Here is a 25,052-nt window from a genome sequence, read left to right as displayed (position 1 = left end):
GAGGACACAATCGTGTTGAGTCATGTGACCAAACAGCACTTGAGGTGGTACAAATGACCGTGTCGTGGTTTAATCAAAACCCTTAACCAGCAAGAATGGAATTGTGGGATTCATGTCCCTAATTAGGGAACTGCTAGCAGAAACATAAGGAATTTCAGGATTTAGGAATTGCTTTAATAATTTCATTCTTAAGCATATAGCTTTAAGTGATGTAAGAGACAGCAGTGGCTAAAAAAGAAAAAGCCAAAAAGCCAATAGAAGTGGGGTACAGCAAGCACAAAATACAGGAAGTGACCCCATACTCTTTGCACATAGCTTATTTCTACCCTCTGCTCGTTTAGCTCTCTGACTGCTGCTCGAGAAACACAAATTGGATTTTCAGAAATTCATGAAATACAGTCCACACATCAATTTATCCACTGATTTGACAGGATCTGCGAAGTCTCAGGAAGATGTTTTACCAATGCCCCAGTTCCAGACTGACAGTTCCAATTTCAGTTTTGCCCAAGAGTTGAGTCTGCACAAACTCTTCCATATGAAATTAATGTCTGTCTCACATCCCATCCCTGTGTCTGTCTGAAAATTCTCTTCAAGAGGAAGCACTTGAAAGTCTTTCCATGTAAGTCAGGCTCTGGGTCAGGGGTGTGGGCAGAAGGCACCGTCTGCTAGTGCCACTGTCCTTCCCTCTGGAGGGAGGCGCACAGCCTTGATTACATCAAGGACATGACCTGTAAACTTCTCTTGAGGGACAACATGCTTCCTGGAACTCAGCGTGCAGTGTCTGCACTGTGACATCCTATCTGTGCCCATGGGCGAGGGGCCATCCAGGACAGGCCTGCCCCCAGGAGTGCTCCTGGCACACAGCAGTGAGGTCCATGGCTCAGGTGCCACCTTGCCTGGAGAGGCACAGTCTTGTCAAAGGACTTGAGGGTCACAGCTCTCGGCTGCACTTTCTAGGGGGTGCCCTAGAATAGAAGTTGGGATGCCATGCGGAGAAGAGGAGTCAGAACTCTAGCTGAGGGGACTGGACACATTTAGCCCAGAAGGGGTGGGCTGTGGCCTGTGGTCACTCATGACAGTGCCGAATCCTACCATGCTTCCTGTGGGGTTCATGAGCCTAGGTTCTGTCACCCCACACTCGCCTGCAAGTATTGCCGGGGAAGGAATTTAAACTCCTGTGTTGTGTTTCCCAGGGCCCCGCACTGTCTGGCACAAGGTAAACCCAGTGGGAAGCTGGGAGAGTGGCGTCTCAGGAACCAGCCTGCTCTCATTTAATAAACATTTGTGGATGCCTCATAAGCATCCCACACCATTCTTGGCTCTCTAAAGACCGCACGACTTTCTCCTCATAACAGTGTTCTAATTCGGGCACTCAAATCACATATCACTTTACAGACGAAGTACTGAAGCACAAAGCCGTTCAGAAATTTGGACAAAAATCACTGTGATGAGGCCTCCAAGCAAGTAGCAGCGCTGGTGAGGAGTCGTCTGAATGCACATCTGTTTTGAGCTGGAGTCGAGAATGTGGGGTTTGGGAGAAACTGATGATTCAAGGACGGCCCCGAGGTTGACTGGCATCAGGAACTAGGATGGGAGTAATTAGTATTGGGAGAGATCGAGTTGCCTTTTATGGAATTGGGGGATATCTTCTTCTCCTTCAAAATTTACCCATTTAGCCTTCTTTAAAAGGTTTACATTAATTATCTTCTTTACTAAGGTTATCTAAATGGGTTGGTTCCACCTGTCATGGAGGTGGCCTTTCCTTGTGATTTCCTGGTGGCCCCTCTCCTTCCACATACAGATCTCAGCGTTGACATGGAGAGACACCTACACGAGCACTGGCCATGTGCTTGACGCCGGGACATGGGGCAGAGGGCTAATGCAGGCCCTGCCCAGGACACGGTCCTGTTCTCCAAGAACTCAACAGTGGGAATGAGAGCCTTCCCGCCAGGAAGCTGTAAGACACCGTCACTTCATCCGGGAGTGCAGCAGAAGAGGAAGAGGAAGCTCGTCCTTGAGGAGGGAGCCGGCAAAACCCGTGTGGGAAAGTGCTGTCCTAGTGGGCCTTTGAAGAAAGGGCATCCTCGGACAAACACACATTAGATGGGACGAGATGCCAGACCAGGGGAGCAGGCAAAGACAAAGGAGGAGGAAAAGGCAAACAGAGCTGTGCCCGTGATATCGTGCCCCTGTTGAAGGGCTGGGATGAGGGAAGACGGCTAACAGGCGACTGTGGAGGACCTTACACCGGTGCTAAGGGACTGGATGTCACAAGACAGAGGAGACAGCCATGGTGTGGTCTGGTTTTAGCTCGTTGGTGATGGAGTTGGCGCTGTGTTTGGGAGATATTAATGGAGAAGAGGAAGCTGGAGAAGAGCGGCCACGTGCCCACTGAAGTATTCCAATCAAGGGAAGGCCACGGAAGCCTGGTCTACGGTGGGGACAGCATCTCAGACAGGGGAAGAGTGATGGGAGAGGCCACTAGCCCATGGAGGAGACCAAAGAGAGTCTCGAAGGAGAACAGTAAGAAAAGTAAAATGGACTTCGTGGCTTCAAAGTGAGTACCCAAGACGATGGCAAGCCCACTGACTAAGGTCTAAAACGCAGAAAGAGAAGGAGCACAGGAGGGTGCCCGGGAGGAGATGCTGGGCTCCATCCTTCCAGAATACCTGCGAGAGCAGCCTCTGTGGGCGGCCCTGGGAGATGTCCTCCAGGCACAAGTATCTGCGTCAGCTGAACACACAGGACAGCTACGCGATAAGGGCCACCGTCCTGCTGTGACTACAACGAGCTTAAGGGCAGCCTCTGCAAGAATTAACTGCTAATATGTCTCTTCATCCTACCCACTATTACATCTCATCTCGGAAGATTCAACATTGGACACAACGGTTTCAGTGGATGTCAAAGTTGCATAAATTTGATAAATATTCTGCCACTGTAACCCACAGCAAATGGCTTCTTGCTTCTATACGGGTGGGTAGCACTTGGCTGTGCTGATGTTCATTTGTTGTTCTGGTTACGTGTCAAGTTGGCTCGGACTCATAGTGACATTACGTACAACATTCTTAAGAAATGTGTGCAGAGTAAAGTTTAGTACTTTTCTTGTTTCCAATGTTGTGTGGTGAGTGTGAGAGTGGGGTGGGGGGAAGCAATAGCTCCCCACGGATCTTTCCCCCGGCCCTTGTTGCTGTGTTGGTACTGTTAGGTGCCCTCAAGTTGATCCTGGCTCATCGCAGCCCTACGCGGGGCAGAACAAAGCTGTGTACAAGAGCACAACAGTTACAACCGCTGCTCTTTGTGAGTCACTCTGACAGCCACTGTCATCAACCCATCTCCCAGAGGCCCTTTCTCCTTAAGCACGACAGACAGCCTTTTCCAGAGACTGACCTCTCCTGATAACACATCCGAAGTACACGAGAGGAAGTCTCACCATCCTCCACTTTTCGGAGCCTTCTGGCTGTCCTCCCAAGCCCGTCGGCTTGTTCTTCTGGTAGCGCATGGTGTGTCCCGTAGTCTCTGCCAGCCCCATCATTCCAATGTACCAGCCAGTCTTTGTTCACTGATCCGCTGTCGTGGGCGCATGAGGCAGTTGAAAATGCCGGGCTTGGATCAGGCACACCTTAGTTCTCAAGGTGACATCTTTGTTTTTGAACACTTTTAAACATTTGAAAGCTTTGGAACACTACAAAAGCCCATTTGCCAATGCAATAGGTCATGTGATCTCCAAACTGCTGTTTCCATAGGTGCTGGTTCATGGATCCAAGAAAAGTGAAATTTCTCACAACTTCCATCTTTCTCCCCTGTTCATGATATTGCTGCTTCGTCTAAGTGTGAGGGCCTCTGTTCTCTTCACATTGAGGTACACGCCACACGAGGGCTGCAGTCTTGGCTCTTCAAGCCCTTTGCCCTTTCGGTAAACAAGGTTGCAGCATCTGCATATGGCAGCTTGTTCATGGATCTGCCTCCGATCCTGACGCCACGCATCTCTTCCCGGAGTCCATCTTCTCAGATGGTCTGCTCAGGGCCCAGATGGAAGAAGTACGGCGAGAGGACACGGCTCTGAAACACACCATTCCTGATGAAGCCATGCGGTGTCATCTCCTTGTTCTGCTCAAGTGACCGCCACTAGGTCTACATGCAGGTCTTGCGTGAGCACAATTAATGTTCTGCAATTCCCACATTTTGGAATGTTATCAGAGTTTGCTATGATCCACACAGTCAAATGCCTTTGCAGAGTTGGTAAAACACAGGTAAAGATTTTACTAGCATTCTCCGTTTTCAGCTAAGATCCATCTGACATTAGCAATGATGTCCCTAGTTCCATGGTCTCTTCTGAATCCAGCTTCAATTTTTGGCAGTTCTCTGTTGATGTACTACTTCAAGTATTTTTAAGTGATCACCAACATTTCACTGGTATGTGATATTAATGATACTATTGCAGAAATTCTGCATTCTGTTAGGTCACCTTTCTCTAGAAAGGGCACAAATGTTGATTTTGAGGGACTCTGTGGGCTAAATCTTAAAGACACAGAAAGCATCGAAAGGAGGTGGGAAGGAATATGCAGAATCACTGTACTAAAAAGAACTGGTTAACATCCAACCACTTCAGGAAGGAGCATCTGATGAAAAGTCAATGGTATCAAAAGGAAGAAAGCTAAGCTGTGCAGAAGGCTTTGGCTGTGGATTCACAATTGAGATGTTTCAACAAACTGGTGGGATGCCGGCAAGGTTCACTGGTCTATGCAAAGAAATTTGAAAGACGTTGTTGACCTGGACATCCACCCAACTGGAGGAGTTCATTGTCTGTGCCCACTCAAAAGGAAGGTGGTCCAGAATATTGCAGAAACTATGGAATATCTTAATTAGCTATTGCTATGGAGCTTCCTTCTCCCACAAAGTCTCAGAAACTCAAAGGGCAGTTCCACCCTGTCCTACTGAGTCCCTGCGACACAGAATCGACTCCGCGGGAGTGCTTCTCCGGCCGTCAGTGACAAAGGATCGGAGTTTTGAAGTCCTCATCTCTCAAGGGCCTACACATGGTCCTACAGCCCGGGACCAGCATGAAACTTGCACCACCGGCAATTTCATCTCAGCATCACTCAGGTGGCTCTCCACCTGGGGAAACAAGACGAACCCACTGCGTGAGTGCTTGAATGTCACAGCAATGTCAAACTACTCTCCACGTTTCTAAAGCTCATGCTGAACTGCTACCCTTCTGTCCCTGTGGGCCAGTAGCAAGCCCTGTAGGCTGAGATCAGTCTGAGGCCAATAGTTGCACCGGCATTTATTATCATCTGTATGCAATTGTTTTCAACTCCATTTAATTTAAACACACCTCAAGACAAAGGCATGGATGTTCACTACTTTAGAAAGCAGGTGTAAGCTTGCAAGGGGAGGGGAGTGGCAAGGAGGCTCAGGATTCTGTTCCACTGTGTCTTAGCAAGACACCTCGGAACACCGTAGAATGTAGGTTCTTAAAAATAGCCAGTGCTGGGCCTCATCTGCCACACCCCTTGTATTATTCTCTTTCTGACTAGGTTTTCTGTCAGTTTCTGTAATCACAGCCACAGAGCACATTACAATTAAATTACATACGCACAGCTGGGGCATCACTTATTCTTCTATTCAGAATACACATCAAATCTGCAACACAGATGCCCTCAAGAGAATTCTGACTTAGGCAAGTGAGCTGATTCCCTTGCAGGATCCTGCCATGGAGGCTGTGATCCTTGGGTCCTGATTGGGGGGTGGAGGGGTTGGAGGAAGAATGTGCAACTCTCGGATCTTTGATGGGACCGAATTCACAGACTCAGGCTTTGCTGTGAGGCATTGATGGTGGCCTTCATTCACTTTCCAAAGTTTCTTCTAACCAAGCAACATCTCAGAAAGGATTCATTTTAAACCCAGTGGGATGGCAAAATTCACCAATCCCTACTTGGGGTTCTGGATACCTTATTTACATGGTCTTATGCTGCCAGGGTGCCAGGGTCCTTATTTACATTATTAGCCAGCGACCACATCACCCTTAGCTAAGCCACAAGCACTTCACAGTGGCATAACCCTACCCAGTCATTCTGTGGGTGTTACAGAGATGGTAGTTCGTAATGTACTGCGCCCCCGGCAACAGCAACCTCCCTGACTATCCTCCGTACCTGTGTCCCCACTGGAGGGAGATCCAGAGACCTGGGAACAATACTGCTTCTGCTCACAGCCTCCTACAATGGTGGCAAGTGCCCACATCTCACCTTGATGAGCATTCCCCAGGAGGTACAGTCACCTCCACTTCACCGACCATCCCTCACTGCCCTCAGCACACTTGGGGAAGGGGGAAAAGGCAAAGAGAATGGAACTAGTATGTATAGAAAGGTATTTTTTTCCGTCTTCCTTTTTCTATAAACCCAAAATACACTTGTGAGTGGTAGTGGCCTCTGGAAGGGAACGGACATAGTTATGCAGAGTGAAGGCCCAATTTTCAAATTTGCATTAATCTTGCATTAAATCTTGCATAAATCATGCCTTAAAATAGTCTTCTTGTTTTCATATCGAAATGCCAACAACTTAGTAGAGGTCGGTCATTTCGAACCTCAGCCCTTCGGAAAATTCTTCCTCCCCCATCCTTTCCCGAGGCTCTGCTGCCGCTGCAATGTGCCAATATCATATCGTCACTTTGGGTTAATTTATTTAGTTTGTTTCACAACAGAGCTATCACTCCCATCATCAAATGACAACATTCAATATACTCTAGCATACGCCCATCATATACTTAGAAAGTATTAAGTAAAAAAAAAGTCATTAAAATCTGCAGCACACTTAGGAGAAAATCCAGTGATGAAAATAATGAATCTAAAAAGACTGCCAACGTATCTCTTCAGTCAAGGGGGTGATGAGCATATGGGCCGCAAATCCATCTTTCCCGTTGTAGACTTAGCGATGCACTAACGGTACTCTCTGGCTACCAAATCTTTAAATAGCTTCGCATTTTATTAATCCGTCTAATTACCCATCAGTGTGGCAATTTCTCCACTGGACTTAGAGATGCAATATTTATGGTTGCTTTTATAGTGCTACCAACAGTGCGTCTGTGGAGTGCTGCCACTCTGTGCCAGCCACGACTGAATCGCCAGCACGCGCGCTAGCATGGCAATCCCGAGTGATCGGTGAGCAAGTCAGAGGGGACAAACTGCTACACAGCACCATAGCGGGAGGACAGTTCCACAGGAAGATGGAAGGTGGAGATACTACATGCACACTGCATGTCACAATTTCCACAAGACTTTTTTAAAAAGGACAAAAAACGGTTTTTACAAATACAGCAGATTGTTAGTCTGATCTAGAACAAAGTGTTATATTGAACATCAGTCTAAACTGCTCCATGCTCATCATTTATGGGGTACATTGGGGCCCCTGATCTGGTCTGGATACTAAGGCAGATCCCAGTGTGTTCCGGTTGCTTTTGTTGGTTTTTATGTTCACACAGCCATAGGGACACTTCGTGCTTTAAAAGCAAAAAACCACATCTTTCCCCATCTGAGCTGGGCGGGTGAGAACGACGGGTCTTGTGGTTAGCAGTCCAGCACCAGGGCTCCCACCCACTGCACAAAGTAACTCTGATTCACACCGTAATGGTTTTGAATGGTTAAGTCACGCAAAGTCATCATGAAAAACGAAGGTCTCAAAATCATCCAGAAAAATGTGAGACATAAAAAGTACAAGGATTTCTGCCTTGCCCCAAATCAAAACAGGCTTTCAGCACCACTGTAATCAAACCAACATGGAACGGACCAGAGGACTAGATGGAGAACTACATCACAGAATACATGGAGGAAACACACACTTTGTTTGAAAAAAAGAGGCAAAACTGAACAGCAATAAAAGTCAAGAAAGTTGGGTGCAACAGAGCAGCCAGGGAAGCAGAGCAATGAAGTCCCCAGGGAACACCAAAAATGGACTTTGGAGCCAGGGCATAGCACCCCATCAGACCCAACCGGAAGTCACTCCTAAAGATCAACAAACAGACCTGGAACTATTTGTAGTCCTTTCTCTTTTTTTGTCATTGGTTTTTGTTGTTGTTGTTTTGGGGTTTCGTTTGTTTTGTTTTGCTGTGTCTTGTGTTTGTGCTTATTGTCTATGTAGATAAGATAGGTGGGATAAACAATCGGGAGGAGAAAACAACAGCACCGATGGTTCCCAGGGGGACACAAAGGCAGGGAGGGGGGAATGATAGGGGGATAATCAACCAGCCGAGGGATATGGGAACAAATTATCTAAATCGATGGCTGGTGGGGCTTGATCAACAGCAATGTAGCCAAGAGGGATTACTGAAACCCAAATGAAGGCTGAACATAATAGTGGGACAAGAGGAAAGTAAAAGGAAATAGAGGAAAGCACTAGGAGGCAAAGGACATTTATAGAGGTCTAAATACAGGCATGGACATATGTAAATATATTAATTTATAATGATAGGGAAATAGACCTATGTACATATATTTATACGTTAAGTATTAAGGTAGCAGACAGACATTGGGCCTCTATTCAAGTCCTCCCTCAACACAGGAATAATTTTTTCTAATAACCTGGCATTCTGTGATGTTCACTTTCCCAACAAGATTGCTGGAGACAAAGTGGGTGTATAAGCAAATGTGGTGAAGAAAGCTGATGGAGCCCAGCTATCAGAAGATATAGCACCTGGAGTCCTAAAGGCCTGAAGATAAACAAGTGGCCATCTAGCTGAGAAACAACAAAGCCCACATGGAAGAAGCACATCAGCTGGTGTGATCATGAGGTGTCAGTGGGATCAGGTATCAGGCATCAAAGACCCAGAACAAAAAATCATAACAATGTGAATGAGAAGGATCATGGAGTGGAGATCCAAAGTCCATCTGTAGGCAATTGGACATCCCCTTACAGTAGGGTCACAAGGAAAAGATGAGCAACATAACTCCATTGAAACATACAACTTTCCTCTAGTTCTTTAATGCTTCCTCCCCTCCTACTATCATGACCCCAATTCTACCTTACAAATCTAGCTAGACCAGAGCATGTACACAGGTACAGATAAGAGCTGGAAACACAGGGAATCTAAGACAGATAAACCCTCAGGACCAATAATGAGAGTAGCGCTACCAGGAGAGGAAGGGGAAGGGAGAGGGGGAGAAAGGGGACCAATCACAATGATCTACATATAACGCCCTCCCAGGGGGACAGACAACAGAAAAGTGGGTGAAGGGAAACTGTGTTGGTGTAAGACACACACCAAAAATATTATAAATTATCAAGGATTCATGAGGGAGGGAGGCTGGGGGAAATAAGCTGATACCAAAGGCTCAGGTAGGAAAAAAATGTCTCAAAAATGATGGCAACATATGTACAAATGTGCTTGACACAGTGGAAGGATGGATTCTGATAAGCTCTGTACGAACCATCAATAAAATGATTTTTTTTAAAGTCAAGAAAGTGGTTGCTTTCAGGTGGTAAGTCCTGGCCTGGGAGGGGCAGAAGGGATCCTGGTCAAATGTTGTATGTCTATAAATGCGTTCACTTCAAGAAACTTCAATGAGCGTAACCAGTGTCTCTATGTACACTACACTTCACTAAAAGGATCTTTAAACTAATTTAAGTATTTTCTTAAAATATCCTACAAATACTGTATAATATAGCATAGGTGTATCCTCATTTCACTGATACTTATGGTGGTGAGTATAGTAGAGGGCTCAAGTTCCTGTAGAGTCTAAAATAATTTCTACATTATTTATTGACTTCAACAGTACAGAGAAAACAACATATGTTTAAAAAGATATACTCCATGCATATTTATATAGGTACACATGTATGGTACATACTGTGGGTATAATACACACGTGCAAACTCCATGCTATGCTTCAATGGTTCGGAGTCAAGTTAAACAGGATCTAAATTGGAGATTTATGGATTCGTCTGTGTAATGGATTTCTGAGCCATTTCTTAAATGGCTGTATATTTATAAAATTCCTAATCCAAAATGTCCCTTATGCAATTAAACTATGACATATGCAGCATGTTTCTTAGAGATGGTATATTAGGTTTACTATTATGCTAACAAAAATAGATTTCTGTCATGCGCTGGCAACAAATTAGAATACATAGCATGATAATTCAAATCATATAAACTATGCTATAAACAAGACAGAAGCTAAAACAACATTCCTCAAGTCATAAATGAATACCTGAAATAACCAAAATAAATTCAATTTTCCTCCAGACACAAAAATCTCATTACCAGAAAGTAACATCAAGCAAGATAGTGGAATGGGCAGCTCCAAGCCCCCAGTTATCAACCAAACATCAGAGCAACAGCAGAGACTCTGAAAACCGACTTTATCAGATCTCTGGAAAACCGCTCAAACTGTCAAACATCGCGTGACGGCTGACAAAAGAAACGGGTGACAGAACAGTGGTAGGAACGCCGTGTGACCTTTTCTTGCCCATCCCACTCCCCTCTCCAAGTCGGGGCAGTGCTGAGGACAGCGCTCTTCTTTCCAAAGCAGGACTCCACCGAGTTCCCACCGGGCCGACAGCAGCACAAATCTTCCTGGTAAATGGCTGTGTCGGTGTGTTCTTACCTGCTGGACATTTACGTGAATGACAAACAAAGTGTCCACTTCTGTTTCACTGAACTCAGGAGCCCCTCAGGGCAGAAAGAGCCACGGGCACTGTTCTAATCTAGTGTGAGGCCCACAACCCCCAACGTCTGCAGCAAAGTATGCTTGTAAGGCAGACCACAGACTACCCACCACCTGGGAGGGCGGGCCCGAGACCCTGTCATCAGAGAATCAGGCAATCACAACCGGGAAACCAAGCACGCTGTGTGCATGGCCGGGGCAGGCACAAGTGAGAAACATGGGAAAGGTAGACCCTAAGATTTCATCGCTGGCTGCTCTCAAGGCTCCGTGCAAGCAGGAGGTGAAGGCCACGGCAGAGGTGTGTATCCGAGCCCTTGTTTATGATGGGCTTGCTCGTATCATGGTAAGTTGTCACAGATACATATATTTTTGGTTATTTGAATCTTAGCAGATCTAGGGTTTCCAGAGATATGGCAGAGTTGCAAATGACCTGCAGAAGTGGGGAAAGACTAAGCTTATACAAGCCGGTCCACAAAGACTGGGAGATGTTTTGTTTTACTCTTTATTCCGAGGGTTCAGGGAAATCTCTGTCGAAACATGACATGAACACAAGCTAAAGCTTTAGTTATCAAGAACAGTGACACCTTGTACAGGAGAAAAACTGGATTTCCAGAGTTATGACATTATACTATTAAAATATCTGATTCCCAACAAAAATCATGAAGCATCCAGAAAGACAGCAAAGGATGACCTGTTCAAAGGGAGAGCACACACCGATTATAAGAACACGGCTTTAAAATAATTGCCTTAAATATGTTCAAAGCACTAAATAAAAATCATGAACAAAGAACCACAAAAATGATGTATGAGCAAAATGAAAATAGAAGTTAAAAAAATTGAGAGCTGAGCAGGGGAGTGGAGCCAAGCTCGTAAGCCGCCCACCTGGCCGCCTCGCCGCTCCTCACCTCGCTCTCGCCACCTGCCCTCCCTCCTGCCGGCCGGCAGCGCAGAACACCTTCCACCATGGCCACCTCGACAAGTTCCCACTTGAACAAAGGCGTCAGGCAGATGTACATGGCTCTGCCTCAGGGCGATACAGTCCACGCCATGTATATCTGGATCGATGGCACTGGAGAAGGGCTCCGCTGTAAAACCCGAACCCTGGACTGTGAGCCCAAGTGTGTGGAAGAGTTGCCCGAATGGAATTTTGACGGCTCCAGCACGTTCCAGTCTGAAGGCTCCAACAGTGACATGTATCTCATCCCTGTTGCCATGTTCCGGGACCCGTTCCACAGGGACCCCAACAAGCTGGTGTTCTGTGAAGTCTTTAAGTACAACCGAAAGCCTGCAGAGACCAATTTATGGCACACCTGTAAGCGGATTATGGACATGGTGACCAGCCAACACCCCTGGTTTGGAATGGAGCAGGAGTATACCCTCATGGGGACAGATGGGCACCCCTTTGGTTGGCCTTCCAATGGCTTTCCTGGACCCCAAGGTCCGTATTATTGCGGTGTGGGGGCAGACAAAGCCTACGGCAGGGACATTGTGGAGGCTCACTACCGGGCCTGCTTGTATGCTGGCATCAAGATTGGAGGGACGAATGCCGAGGTCATGCCTGCCCAGTGGGAGTTCCAGATAGGACCCTGCGAGGGAATCAACATGGGGGATCATCTCTGGGTGGCCCGCTTCATCCTGCACCATGTGTGTGAAGACTTTGGAGTGATAGCGACCTTCGATCCTAAGCCCATCCCTGGGAACTGGAACGGTGCAGGCTGTCATACCAACTTCAGCACCAAGGCCATGAGGGAAGAGAATGGTCTGAAGTACATTGAGGAGTCCATCGAGAGGCTAAGCAAGAGGCCACATCCGCGCCTACGACCCCAAAGGGGGACTGGACAACGCCCGGCACCTCACGGGATTCCACGAAACCGCCAACATCAACGACTTTTCCGCCGGCGTGGCCAACCGAGGCGCCAGCATCCGCATTCCCCGGATGACCGGCCAGGAGAAGAAGGGTTACTTTGAAGACCGCCGCCCCTCTGCCAACTGTGACCCCTTCACGGTGACAGAAGCCCTCATCCGCACGTGTCTTCTCAACGAGACCGGCGAGGAGCCCTTCCAATATAAAAACTAAGCGGACTAGACCTCCAGCCGACAGGCCCCTCCCAGCTCTTCACCCCACACCCATGTTTCCCCCTCTCCCACTCGTTCCTACTAGCTGTAACTCAGAAGACAGAATATCAAGGTCTTTTTTATTCCTTGTGCCCAATTTTTTAAAAAAGTTAAAAAAAATAGTTCTATAAAATAGAGCAGGTAAAATGAAAATTTCACTAAAAGGGGACAATATCAGGTTTGAGCATACAGAAAGAAGAAATCAGTGAACTGGAAGAAAGGATAGTTAAAATGATCCAGTCTAAGCAGAAGAAATAAAAAAGAATATTTTTTAAGCAGTCAAAGAGACTTGTAGGACTCTTATCATGCAAACTAAAAAAAAGCATTTTGAGAATCCCAGGAAGGGAAGAGACCTTAATACATAGACATTTGTCTTATGTCCATGTTTTTCAAAAAAGTAAAAACAAATTCACTACCATCAGTCCGTTCTGACTCATAGTGCCCCTAGAGGACAAGGTAGAACTGTCCCTGTGGGTTTCTGAGATTGAAAGTGTGATTGGGAGTAGAGAGCCCCTCTTTCTCCCCTGGAGCAGCTGCTGGTTTCAAACTGCTGACCTTGTGGTTGGCAGCCCAAGGCATAACCCACAATACCACCAGGGCCCCTCTTGCTCATGGATCAGGAGACTTAAAGTGTTCAAATGGCATTGCTACCCAAAGTGATACACAGATTCAATAATGCGACCATCACACGATTCCGCGGCTCCCCTGGGAATGAGAAGCAGACTAGGGAGCGGGCCAGAGGCCCCTTCCCAAGCTGAGAGATGCTTCCCACCACGGACAGGGCTCTCCATCTCTAGGAAGCTCCGCAGCAATGGCCCCGCCCAGCACCCTCTCCGCTCATCTGCGAGTGCCAGGTGAGATCTCACCTGTGTTTCAGAATCATCCCACCACTCCAAAACACCCCTGCCAGGGCATCATTTTACAGCCACAAAAGCCAAATGAGCTGAATGAACACTGTCCCCATGTCTTTGTCCCTTGAAAAAGCAAAAGCTAACAATCCTTCCGGGCCATCTGGAACCAACAGGCAACAGGGTAACATTTCAGAGTGCTGGGCTTGTTTCTGTTTCGGCCCTGTGAGGACTTCCCCCATGGGCGCCTGTTCTGAGGGTGTTTTTCTCTGATTGGGGACTTGTCTGCCCCTGTCCCCAGGAGGAAGTCCCTGTGCACAGCTGCTAACCAGAAGGGGGCTGTTCAAGCCTGTCCCCATGGAGGCACCTTGGGAGAAAGGCCTGATGACCTCAGTCTGGAAAACACCATGGCACACAGTTCTACCTGTACGCGCGCACGGGCTCACGCGGGCCAGAGAGGATTCCGGGGACAACTGGTTTGGAGTTCGCAGCAGATGGGTGGGCACACTGTGCTCTGGTTTGCAGTCTCTGCACCATGTCCAAGGCTTAAACTTCAGGGGTGCCCAACACTGTCCTCTGCTCACTCAGCCCTGAATGTAGCCCAAGGCGCCATCAAAAGGGAGAATAAACAAACAAGCTCAAATGAGAACCATGTGGTCCCGCGGACCAGGAAGAAAGTGGAGGGAATGTGGGCGTGGGGAAGAAGAGGAGATGCCCTAGAGCAGCGGTTCCCCACCTTCCTCAGGCTGCGACCCATGTTGGGGTGACCCCCGACCATCAAATTATTTCTGTTCCTACCTCATCACTGTCATTTTGCTACTGTTATGATCAGGCAACCCCGTGAAAGGGTTACTTGACCCCCAAAGGGGTCGCAACCCACAGGTTGAGAACCGCTGCACTAGAATATGAGCGTGAGAAAAAGAGGCCGCACAGCGCCAGGCTAGGGAAGGCAGGCTCACCCCAACACGCTATCTTCACATGAGAAAGAGGCCGCACAGCACCAGGCTAGGGAAGGCAGGTTCACCCCAACACGCTATCTTCACATGAGAAAGAGGCCGCACAGCGCCAGGCTAGGGAAGGCAGGCTCACCCCAACACGCTATCTTCACATGAGAAAGAGGCCGCACAGCACCAGGCTAGGGAAGGCAGGTTCACCCCAACACGCTATCTTCACATGAGAAAGAGGCCGCACAGCACCAGGCTAGGGAAGGCAGGTTCACCCCAACACGCTATCTTCACATGAGAAAGAGGCCGCACAGCACCAGGCTAGGGAAGGCAGGTTCACCCCAACACGCTATCTTCACATGAGAAAGAGGCCGCACAGCGCCAGGCTAGGGAAGGCAGGCTCACCCCAACACGCTATCTTCAGGCAGGCCTTCCTTCTCACAGCGCATTTCCCACAGGATCTGCTTGGAGGGTAAAGGATTTGAAGCAGAAGTCAAGAAGTATCCCTAGTTCACATTTTATGAAGAGTTTTTTTTTTCCTGTTTTGTTTTTTTAAAAGGAAAACAAAATAACCCTTATTCCTAAGAAAAAGACACCTAGGTGAACCAATTTTTGTTGCACGATATTGTCGAAATGGTTTCTTATTCCATCCTTGCATAGAGATAGTTTTCTGCTAAAATGAATTACGCTTTTTCACTAATCTGCAAATGATCCCCTAATGAAGAACAAGTACGGCAACCACTGTTCTCCAGCCTGCCATTTACACACGATGCGGGAATTTCCTGATCCTCAAAAGGTCACACGGATTTCGTGAAATGCCATTCAAGTCATAAATTCTAAAAGTTCAACAGCATCAGAGATTGCCTTACACACCCATACTCCTTTACATATAAAACATTTTACATGATCAATAGCATAAATGTATCCCAAGTAAAGTCACTATAACATTTCTATTAATGATTATGAACCATCACTCTTCCACATCATTGCTATCTGCATACCAATTAGCTCTGGAAGCAAATACAAGAAACCAATCACTCTGCCTGCCTCCATAGAAGAGACTCTGTTGCCTGGGAGACAGGAGTGGAAGGATTTATCACTATGTTGTTGAACCTTTTGCGTTTTGAATCATGTAAATGTATTCCTGTCCAAAGAATACATATGACCAATTTAAATAAAGAAGATAATTATTTCTGCAAGCGCATACCTTTCGAGTTCCCATATGCTGTCAGCTACCTCACAAAAATGATCTGCGTCAAAAGATAGTGTCACTGATCCTTTAGAAGCTGAGGGAGACGACCACCCTCAGTCCACACATGACCCATTTCCCCACAAACCTGACGAACTACTGTGCACATCAAACAAAAGGAAGAGGCAAGGAGGGTCGCTTGGGATCGCGCCTTGCTCTCAAAGGTGGAATGTGTCACTGTCACTCTCAAACTAAAGACTTTCGGTAGTTCCCGGATCGTAGCTCACTCATGCATTCGTGCGGGTTGTAGGATCCTGCAGCTGAGGTCGAGCGTAGCTCACTCATGCATTCGTGCGGGTTGTAGGATGCTGCAGCTGAGGTCGAGCATAGCTCACTCATGTATTTGTGTGGGTTACAGATGTTGCAGCTGATGTTGAGCGTAGCTCACTCATGCACTTGTGCAGGTTGTAGGATGCTGCAGCTCAGGTCACAGCTCAGTTCACAAGCAGCCGTCTCTACAAGCCACAACAGACTGACCCACGCAATGCTCCTGACACACCCCTGATCAGAGATGAAGGATGGAGGCCACCTCCCTACTTCCACCCTCTGCCTCGGTGTCTACTTGGAAATGCCCAAGGCAGGCGCTGGAGTACGGTGAATCAGCGGAACCTGGCTCTCTCACTTTTTAATAAAGGCCCCACAGAACTTTTATTTTAAAGCACACAAGCTGTACATCCTCAACAAATATCTGCTACTCGGTTGATCAACTTAAATTCATTTACAACTGGTCAATGACCACCAGGTTCCGTAGTCCTTCATCTTGCTAGATCTTCCTCAGGTTCAAGCCTTCAGGAGATGCTCACCACAGGACATTTCAGAGCCTATCTTAAACCTTCCTGGAAACAAGTCAGACTTGTTTGCGTGAATTCTGCAGTCCAAGGTGCTGAAAGTGTTTCTCGTAGTTCGAAATGATGCATTTAAAAGTTCCCCAAGGCACACTGTCGGGTTTCTGATGAGACTGCTGACCTGTCTTGACCCCTCACACTTGGGGGCAGTGGACTTTCCCATCATCCCCTCTGCACATCCTGCTTGTCCTGGAAGCACGGATAAGGCACACCGCGTCTCCTAACACACCTGCGCTCTTCTCCCGCCACGTCCACCCATGCGCGTGGCCCAGTCAGCCACACACATCCTGCACCAGACCCACCGGAGCATGCTTGGTTCAGAAGTCTGCCCAGGGACTCCGCGCATGTCTGGACCCAAAGCTTCAGCACCTCACTCGGCCCTGGACAGTGCTGGTGAGGAGCCACTCCTCTGCCGGGGGAAATGTCAGAGAAACCCCTTCTCGTGGCCTGCTCCTCTCCACAGGGCCTCTGAGCACTCGACGCCAGCATCCTCTGCGGACTCTGAGAGGGGCCACTGGCTAAACTGAGAACATTTTAGATGAATGGCATTAAGGCTACTTCATTCTTCGTTCTGAAACCAAGAACAAAACTTGTTTCATCATCTTTTGAGCAGGTCCTGAGACATTTCCTGAAACATTTTTTTCTTCAATAAAATGTATACCTATTTAACTTTTTAAAAAATTTACAGAGTGAAATAATCTTTGGGGGGGGTGGAGGGCACTTTGAGCGTTAATAGCTGCAGTGAACCATGAAACCCTAAGCAAGACACAGAGCAATCCCATCACCCCCACAACGGCCCTGTCCTTTACCGTGGTAGTCAGACCTCCACCCTCTGCCAACCTTGGCGACCTTCCCCAGTGATTATTCAAGCCCCCAATGAAAGTGGATTGCATGACCACAATCTGCATGCCAAAGGTCACGGCAAAGAGAAGCCGGTGTAACGAGCTCTGGCAGTATCTGGTTGGCGTGTCTCTCGTAACATCCACAGGTGAGGTGGGAGATGGTCCTTGAGCTGCTCACCCCAGAAGCTCACGGAGCATGCTGTGTGTCTCCTAACAGCAGCTGCATCTCTTTTGTGATAGTTGCATAATCTCATGTCAACTTGAGAGTGTTAAGAGTGAAGGGGTGGAGTCTAGTCTGTCAATCAGGTCACACAGCCTATTGATGCTTCCTTGTGGGCATGGCCTTCCCATGAGAATTCTGGGAACTTCCTCTCTCTCTCTCTCTCTCTCTCTCTCTCTCTCTCTCTCTCTCTCTCTGCCACACATTCCTGCTGACAAGTCACACGGAGCCACACTGATGGCAGCCAGAGCCCTGGAGATGCGTCCACTGCCAGTGGATCCACAGGACTTTCCACCCATCAGCCTACATTTGACATAATTCATATACTGCATGAGTCTGAAGAGGAATTCATGGGATAATATCAGATGTATGGACTGATATCGAACTTAAGGACTTGCTCTGGACTGGGCTGTTGTACTTGCTATAAAATTCCCTCTTGCACATAAATGAGTGTGCATGAATGTGTTTCTCTAGTCAACCCAGACAAACACACTTTTCATGCCCCTCCTGCATCTCTGTGCATGGCCTGGTGTCAGTCACCCACACATGTCCTGGAAACAGCTGTCTTCTCTGTTGCTTATCTATGACTGACATAGGAGAACATTAACACATTACGTCCTCCCTGGTCCTATCCCACCACATTCTCTCAACCTAAGGTCCTGGTGCATCCAGGATCACATCGCAGACTTCATTATTAGTGCATATGATCCCAATTAGCTGCTGGACAGACGGATGTGGACATGGATAACAGAAGCTGGAAGAGAGAGGACACTGGAAATGCTACAACCTCCTACGCACATGCAGGCATGGTCACAGCTGGGGCCCACTGAAGGCTGCTTGGGGACAACCCGATCTGTATGTTGAATGGCCCATCTTCTACCCTGTGTTCTACCTGTGAGAGGAGAGCATTGATCTTCAGGCTCAGAAAAGGCATAACTTCTTGAAAAATACAGGCCACTGGACAGAGCAATAGAAAGACACAGACAGAGATAGGCAAACAAGACAGAGAAATATATGCATACAAATATATAAAGCAAACAACATTCAGGAATCTTTCTTTTCGCTTCCCGGCATGATTCTCAACATGTTGGGCCATTTGCAATAACATTTATAATATAATGGGATTGGGAACTCATGTTCTTAATTAGGAAGTAATTATCAGAGTGATCGTCACATCTCACACTTGTAAGCACCGACTCACACAGCTTCTCGTTTAATCCAGTCTCTGCAGTCGGGCACCTTTGGGGACTACAGAACAAACAAACATCCTTAAGAAGAGAGTAGACCCTGAACTGAAAAAGAGTGACAAAAGAATCATTAGAACACATCAGCATAACTGGAGATTTTTGAACTGCTCAAATGCATGCATGCTGTTTCACCAAATCTAACTGAAAGTGTCCATAATGTTGTTTGTTTGTTTTTTGTTAGTTTTTAATCATATTCAAGCCTGGACATAAAATCCAGGTGCAAAAATCAGTTAGGTATTTTGTAACGCGAGTTGTGATTTAGCAAACATAACATTTCAGCTTTCTGGTATTTTTACTGGGAGAAAACTTTTCTACAGAAAATGGTCATGAGCAGGGCCGAGATGCTGAAAAATAGGCATCTGAAGGTCACATTTTAATGGAGGGGTCAAGCAAGAAAGATACACCACCAATGATTTGTGTGGGGGTAGAGCTCTCTCTAGAGAGCATGAAGTAAGATCTGTGGAGCACTAGTGGGGCTGTAAGGGCAGCATGAACTGCTCAGCAGAAGTTCGAACCACCAGCTACTGCGTGGGAGAGAGGTGAGGGTGCCTGCTCCCATACACATGTGTAGGCTTGGGAACTCCTTGGCAGCGGGTTTCACGTCTCCAATAACCTCTAGGGAAGAATTAAGGAGCCCCGGTGGTGTGGCAGTTAGGCGTCGGGCTGCTAACCACAGACAGCAGCTGGAAGTCACCAGCTGCTCCACAGGAGGAGGCAGCGCTCTACTTCTGCAAAGACTGACCATCTTGGAAATGCAGAGAGGCAGTTCTCCCCTGTCCTATAGGGTTGTGTTGAGTCAGAACTGACTTGATGGCAGTGAGTTTGGGTGGTTGTTGTTTGGGGGGAAGAAACGGAACTCTCAGTAACAGGTGTTTGTTTTAATCTGAAACAGAGTAACAAGCTATATGAAAGCACAGAAACATTGTAACAAGCTATGTGGAAGCAAAGAAACAGTAACAAGCTGTGTGAAAGCACAGACAGATAACATAATAGACACACTGGGTCTTTAACAATCATTATTCTGTAAAGGAGGTTGCTGGTGAAACAGATGATGGCTGGTGGGTGGAGCCCACCCAGGGGTGCTGCAGGAGAGGCCTCGTTATCCTTTTCTATCAAGGTGACCGCCACAGAGAAAGCCCATGAAGCAGGGCTGCTCTGCAAAACCGAGCCCTCCATGAGGTGGAACCTGTTCACAGGCGATCGGTTTGGCTTGTTCTGGAAGGTTTTTGCCAGTCTGGAGAAGACACTGGCAGCCTCGATTGGATAACATAAAAAGCTGGGGTCTAGCCAACAGGACTGGAGAAAATTAAAAAGTGAGGTAGATTTGGAAACCACCGAGAATAGGCCGTTGCCAGTTGTCTGTTTGGAGCCATATAGAAAGAGCAGCAAAGCCTGCATGGTCACTGGACCACGGAGGCATGTTCATGGTTCAGGGTGGACAGCCAATGCAGTCTCTGTGCACACAGCGGCCCAGGAGCCCGGCCTTGTAGGCACGCCCCCATTCCACCATCCCCACAACCCCACTGGGGCTGCACCCTGTTAGGGATATGATGGGAAGTTCGATCTCATTATGAGAAGATAATAGTAAATTCTATCTCAACCTATTCACTTTTACAGATGATTGGAATGGGCAAGTAGAATTGACATTGAGAGAGATTAATTACTGCAGTCACGCCCCTGGAATGGAGTGAAAATTTCCCATCAGTTTCTCTACCCATTATCCTCACCATCACCACCCCTAAGGACACTGATACTGTTTCTAACTTCTCCTCTCTTGCTCAATCCTGCCTCTGAAGTTGCTTGTCATAGATTCAATTGTGTCACATGAAACCTTAGGATCACCTTTGACAGGTGATCCTGCCATGACTCTCCGTGGCTTGGCAGTTAATGAATGATGTGAGTTGGCAGTTATGTCATGGTGTGATCACCCCCAGGATGTGATCGGATGTGAGCAGGCAATCAGCTGGAAGAGGATGAGGATGAGGATGGGATGGGACACCTTGACCCAGGTCACATCCCTGGTCCAATGTAAGGGCTTTTCTCCGGGGAGGCAGTATGTCTTTTTCTCTTACAAGAAGTGGGTATGGGAAGCATGAGGTCAATACGCCAAGCAAGAAGAGTCAGGAGTGGAATGAACCATCTCCTTTGGACCCAGGGTCTTAGGACTGAGAACCTCCTAGACCCAGGGGAAGATTCATGCTCAAACACACAGAGATCTCCAAGGGATACCAGACCTTGAGATGTTGGAAGGAGACAAGGACCCTCCCCTAGAGCCAACAGAAGAGAGAAAGTCTTTCCCTGTGAGGTGGCGCTCTGGATCAGGGCTTGGAGTCTCCTGTTCATTAAAACCACCCACGGTGACAGTTTTGTCTGAGCAGCCCTCGATGACTCAGACCCTGCCCCCAGGTCCCACTTCTCAGTCCATGGTGTTAACCCACCACTCAAAGCTGCCTCCAATTCCGTCCCCCAAACAGCAAATTTTTCTTTTACTCTTAATTTTCTGAAAGGAGGCTTGCAGGAGCAAAAATGAAACAAAAACATGTGAGAGGGGAAAAAATGAAACAAAAACATTTATTTCTCTTCCCCTTCTCCAGAAGAATAAAAGTGAAAACTCAGAGAAGGGGGTCAAGTTTGACTCGGCCTATGGTTATGCAGCCATCTTTAAAGAAATGTCACTGTCATGCAAGCACAGATGAGCTGGTGTGGTAGTTACATAATCTGTTGTCAGCTTGGGAGGATTAAGAGTGAAGGGGTGGAATCTAGCCTGTCAATCAGGTCAGAGCCAATGAGGCCTCTGTGTGGGCATAGCCTTCTCCTGAGGATCCTGGGAACTCGTCTTCTTCCCTGGAGGCGGCAGTCTCTGTCTCTGTCTCTCTCTCTCTCTCTCTCTCTCTCTCCTCACTCCCTGGAAGACATTGCAGCTGACAAGACACATGGAACTGCCCTAGTGTCCTGAGTTGGAGGAGCCACACGGAGAACCCTGCCAGCACTGAGAAGCTTACAATGCCACTGGATCCACAAGACTTCCCTCCCAGTGGTCTGTGATCTTCCTGCATTTTGCATCATTGCATGTGTTTCATGGATCTGAAGAGGAATTTATAGACTGGTATCAAACATATGGGCTAATATCGGACTTATGGACTTGATCTGGACTGGGATGTTTTCTTTATATTACTCTTTGATATAAAACTCTTTCTTATTCACATATATGAGTGTCTATGAATTTGTTTGTCTGGTCTACCCAGACTAACACAGTCAGTGAACCTAAGAGGAAGCCAAAGCACTTAGTGGGCCTGGGGGCTGAGACAGGGCACCTCAGGCCAGACTGTCACAGGAGACCTTTGAGGCAGCAACCACCTGTCTGGGGGCAGGGCGGGGCAACAGCCCACTCCTTTCTTCGTCTTCCATACATTGCGAGGATTTACCTTGGAAGGAGGACAGGTGATGATTTGATTTCAGTCCCAAGGATGTGCTGCAGTGCTTCTCTGAAGTGCTAATGGCACAGGGCAGGAAAACTGGCCACCTGCTCTTGGCACATTTCTTTCCTGCAGACGGCTCCTTCCTGAGTGCCCACTATCTCTTGAAAATGCGAGACTTGCCCGTTTTCAAAACTGTCTGAGTCGGAAAGCAGTTTAAGTTAACCACCGTAGAACCTGAAACCAGGCTCGTAACCCTATGAGGATGGCAACCTATGTACACATGTGCTTGACACATGGATGGATGCACTGTTAGAAGAGCCATAAGAGCCCCCAATAAAATGATCTATTAAAAAAAGAAAGGAAAGGAAAAGGTGAGCTTTGCCAGAATAGTCACATAAACCACAACCCCAAGGGGACGCCCTTTTCAATTGATTGGGTGCTCACATCGGACCGCTACATGGAGGATGGTTCCAGAACATCTGCCAAACCAAGCTGGCCCCTAGCCTTAGCCACCAGAGTGACACTGTCCCCATTGCCCCCTCTAGTGAGCCAGGGGAGCCTGTGCCCATCAAGGCAGTTGGGTCAGTCTGGGTAGACTACAGAAACAAATTCATAAACATGCATATGTGTATAAGAAAGAGCTTTATATACAAGAGCAGTTGAATATTGAGAAAATATCCCAGCCCAGTCCAGATCAAGTCCTTAAGTCTGATAACAGCCCATCTGTCTGACACCAATCTATAGATTCCTCTTCAGACTCACGGAGCACATGCAATGATGCTGAATGCAGCAAGATCACAGGCTACTGGGTGGAAAGTCTTGTGGATCCCGGGCAGAGGAAGCATCTCAGCTCTGGCGTGGGTCTCCACGTGGCTCCTCCAGCTCCAGGGCTCTGGCTGCCATCAGCACAGCCCCATCAGGAGAGTCTCTCTCTCCTACATGTTCAAAGAAACAACTTCCCTTTGGGGGAAAACTGAAGAAGCAGACAGGGCTTTGGAAGACCAGGCAATTACCGAGATTACCTGTGGAATGACGGAAATGAGAGGAGGAAGAAAATGAAACAAACGCCTGGTTGGCAATCACTTTATTAAAAGTACCCTATTCCTCCCAAATCGAAAATCACACTTAGCCTCCCAGTTACCCAGCACATCCCTACTACTGGGGAGTGGTAACCAGATGAATCACCTGGTTGGTTACGGCTCTTTCCAAAAAAGCTTTTGAATGGATTTATCTGAATTTAATAGAACCTTTCAATTAGGTGAAGAAACCTTTTTTTCTCCCCTGAAACAATAATGATAATAATATGGAGTAACTACCATATATACTCATGTATAAGCTGTGTTTTTCAGTGCGTTTTCATGCAGTTCTTGTGGTAACATCAGGTGCATCAGCTGACACTCGGGTTGGCTTATACTCGAGTATATACGGTACTGCCTACGCACTCTTGCCAGGCGCTGATGTAAGCATACTGCATGCACCTGCTCATTTAATTCTCATAGCAATTGTCGGAAGTCAGTATGGAATGCGCTCAAAGATACACAGGAAATCAAAAGTACCACCAGGATTGAGAACCCAGAGCCCAGGCTCTTTTCACGACCATCCTGCCTTGCCCAGCAGAGCTCACTTTGTCACGTTAATGTTTTTACCTGTGCGTTTTCCTAGCATGCTTCCCACAGGTATAACACCGAAGTCTTCTCACTTGACAAAAGAATTTGCTGCCTGGGACTGGCTTCAAATAAGCCAGCAAGGAGCAAGGGACCTTCATGCAACAAGATGAGCCATGCGCTGGCAGCGTGGCAGATGGACATGCAATAAGGGCTCCTTATACTGGTCTCTATTTTGGAAATTTCCATAATCAACACTACACGTGGCGGGAGGAAAGGCCGCTCTTCTTAAAAGACTCGAGACAGAGAGAAAAAGGAGAACAGAAATATAACAAGTGTTACAAACTGATGAATTCTGATCAAAGCAATATGGGGATTATCAACAGTCTTAAAACTTTTGGGTAAGTCTGAAAATAAAAAAATTTAATAGGAAAATAAAGACCTATGGGTCCGAGCATCAACGGGCCCTGAAGGCTCAGTTAGAGGATGCCCGTGAAAGTCATTACAGACAAGTGAGAAGTCACTCTGTTTCTAAGTGGATGTAAGGCGCCTTGTTGGAGCAATGGGTAAGCACAGGGCTGATCTCCACAGTGTTCAGTTCAAACCACCAGCTGCTCTGCAGGGAAAGATGAGGTGTTCCCTTCCTGGGAAGAGTTACAGTTTTAGGCACCCTACAAAGGTCCCTGTGAGTTGGAAAGGGGCCCTGGTGGTAAAGAGGGTTACATGTGGCTGTGCCAAAAGCCAGGTCAGCAATTCACAGTCATCAGCTGCTGGTGGGAGAAAGAGGAGGCTCTGCACACCCGTAAACTTTCACAGGCTCCGAAACCTGCAGGGCAGTTCTGTCCTAGAGGGTGCCTCCCAGTGGGAATATGCCTGAGGGTGAGTTGGTAAATCGGGATTAACTCGAGAACTGTGATTTGTTTTTGTTTAAATCAATCAGATTTCCGAGAGGGGTTAAAGTATGATAACTTTTTTTGTGTGTGTAGGAAAGGGCAACTGAATGACATATTTGAAACTCATCAATTAAACAAGCATGAAACTCATCACAGGAACCAGGGATC

General features: G+C 47.3%; 1 protein-coding gene and 1 pseudogene across 5 annotated transcripts in view; one reads left to right on the top strand and one right to left on the bottom strand.

The window, feature by feature from the left end:
- ANO10 (anoctamin 10) overlaps window positions 1–25,052 on the bottom strand; it is a 222,140-nt gene that overhangs the window by 116,395 nt on the left and 80,693 nt on the right. The gene's annotated exons all lie outside the window — the stretch shown is intronic.
- On the top strand, window positions 11,591–12,826 carry LOC142454751 (glutamine synthetase pseudogene; annotated as a pseudogene).

This window comes from Tenrec ecaudatus, chromosome 8 (assembly GCF_050624435.1).
Source record: "Tenrec ecaudatus isolate mTenEca1 chromosome 8, mTenEca1.hap1, whole genome shotgun sequence".
Lineage (NCBI taxonomy): Eukaryota > Metazoa > Chordata > Mammalia > Afrosoricida > Tenrecidae > Tenrec > Tenrec ecaudatus.
This window is presented reverse-complemented; position numbering and strand designations above follow the sequence as displayed.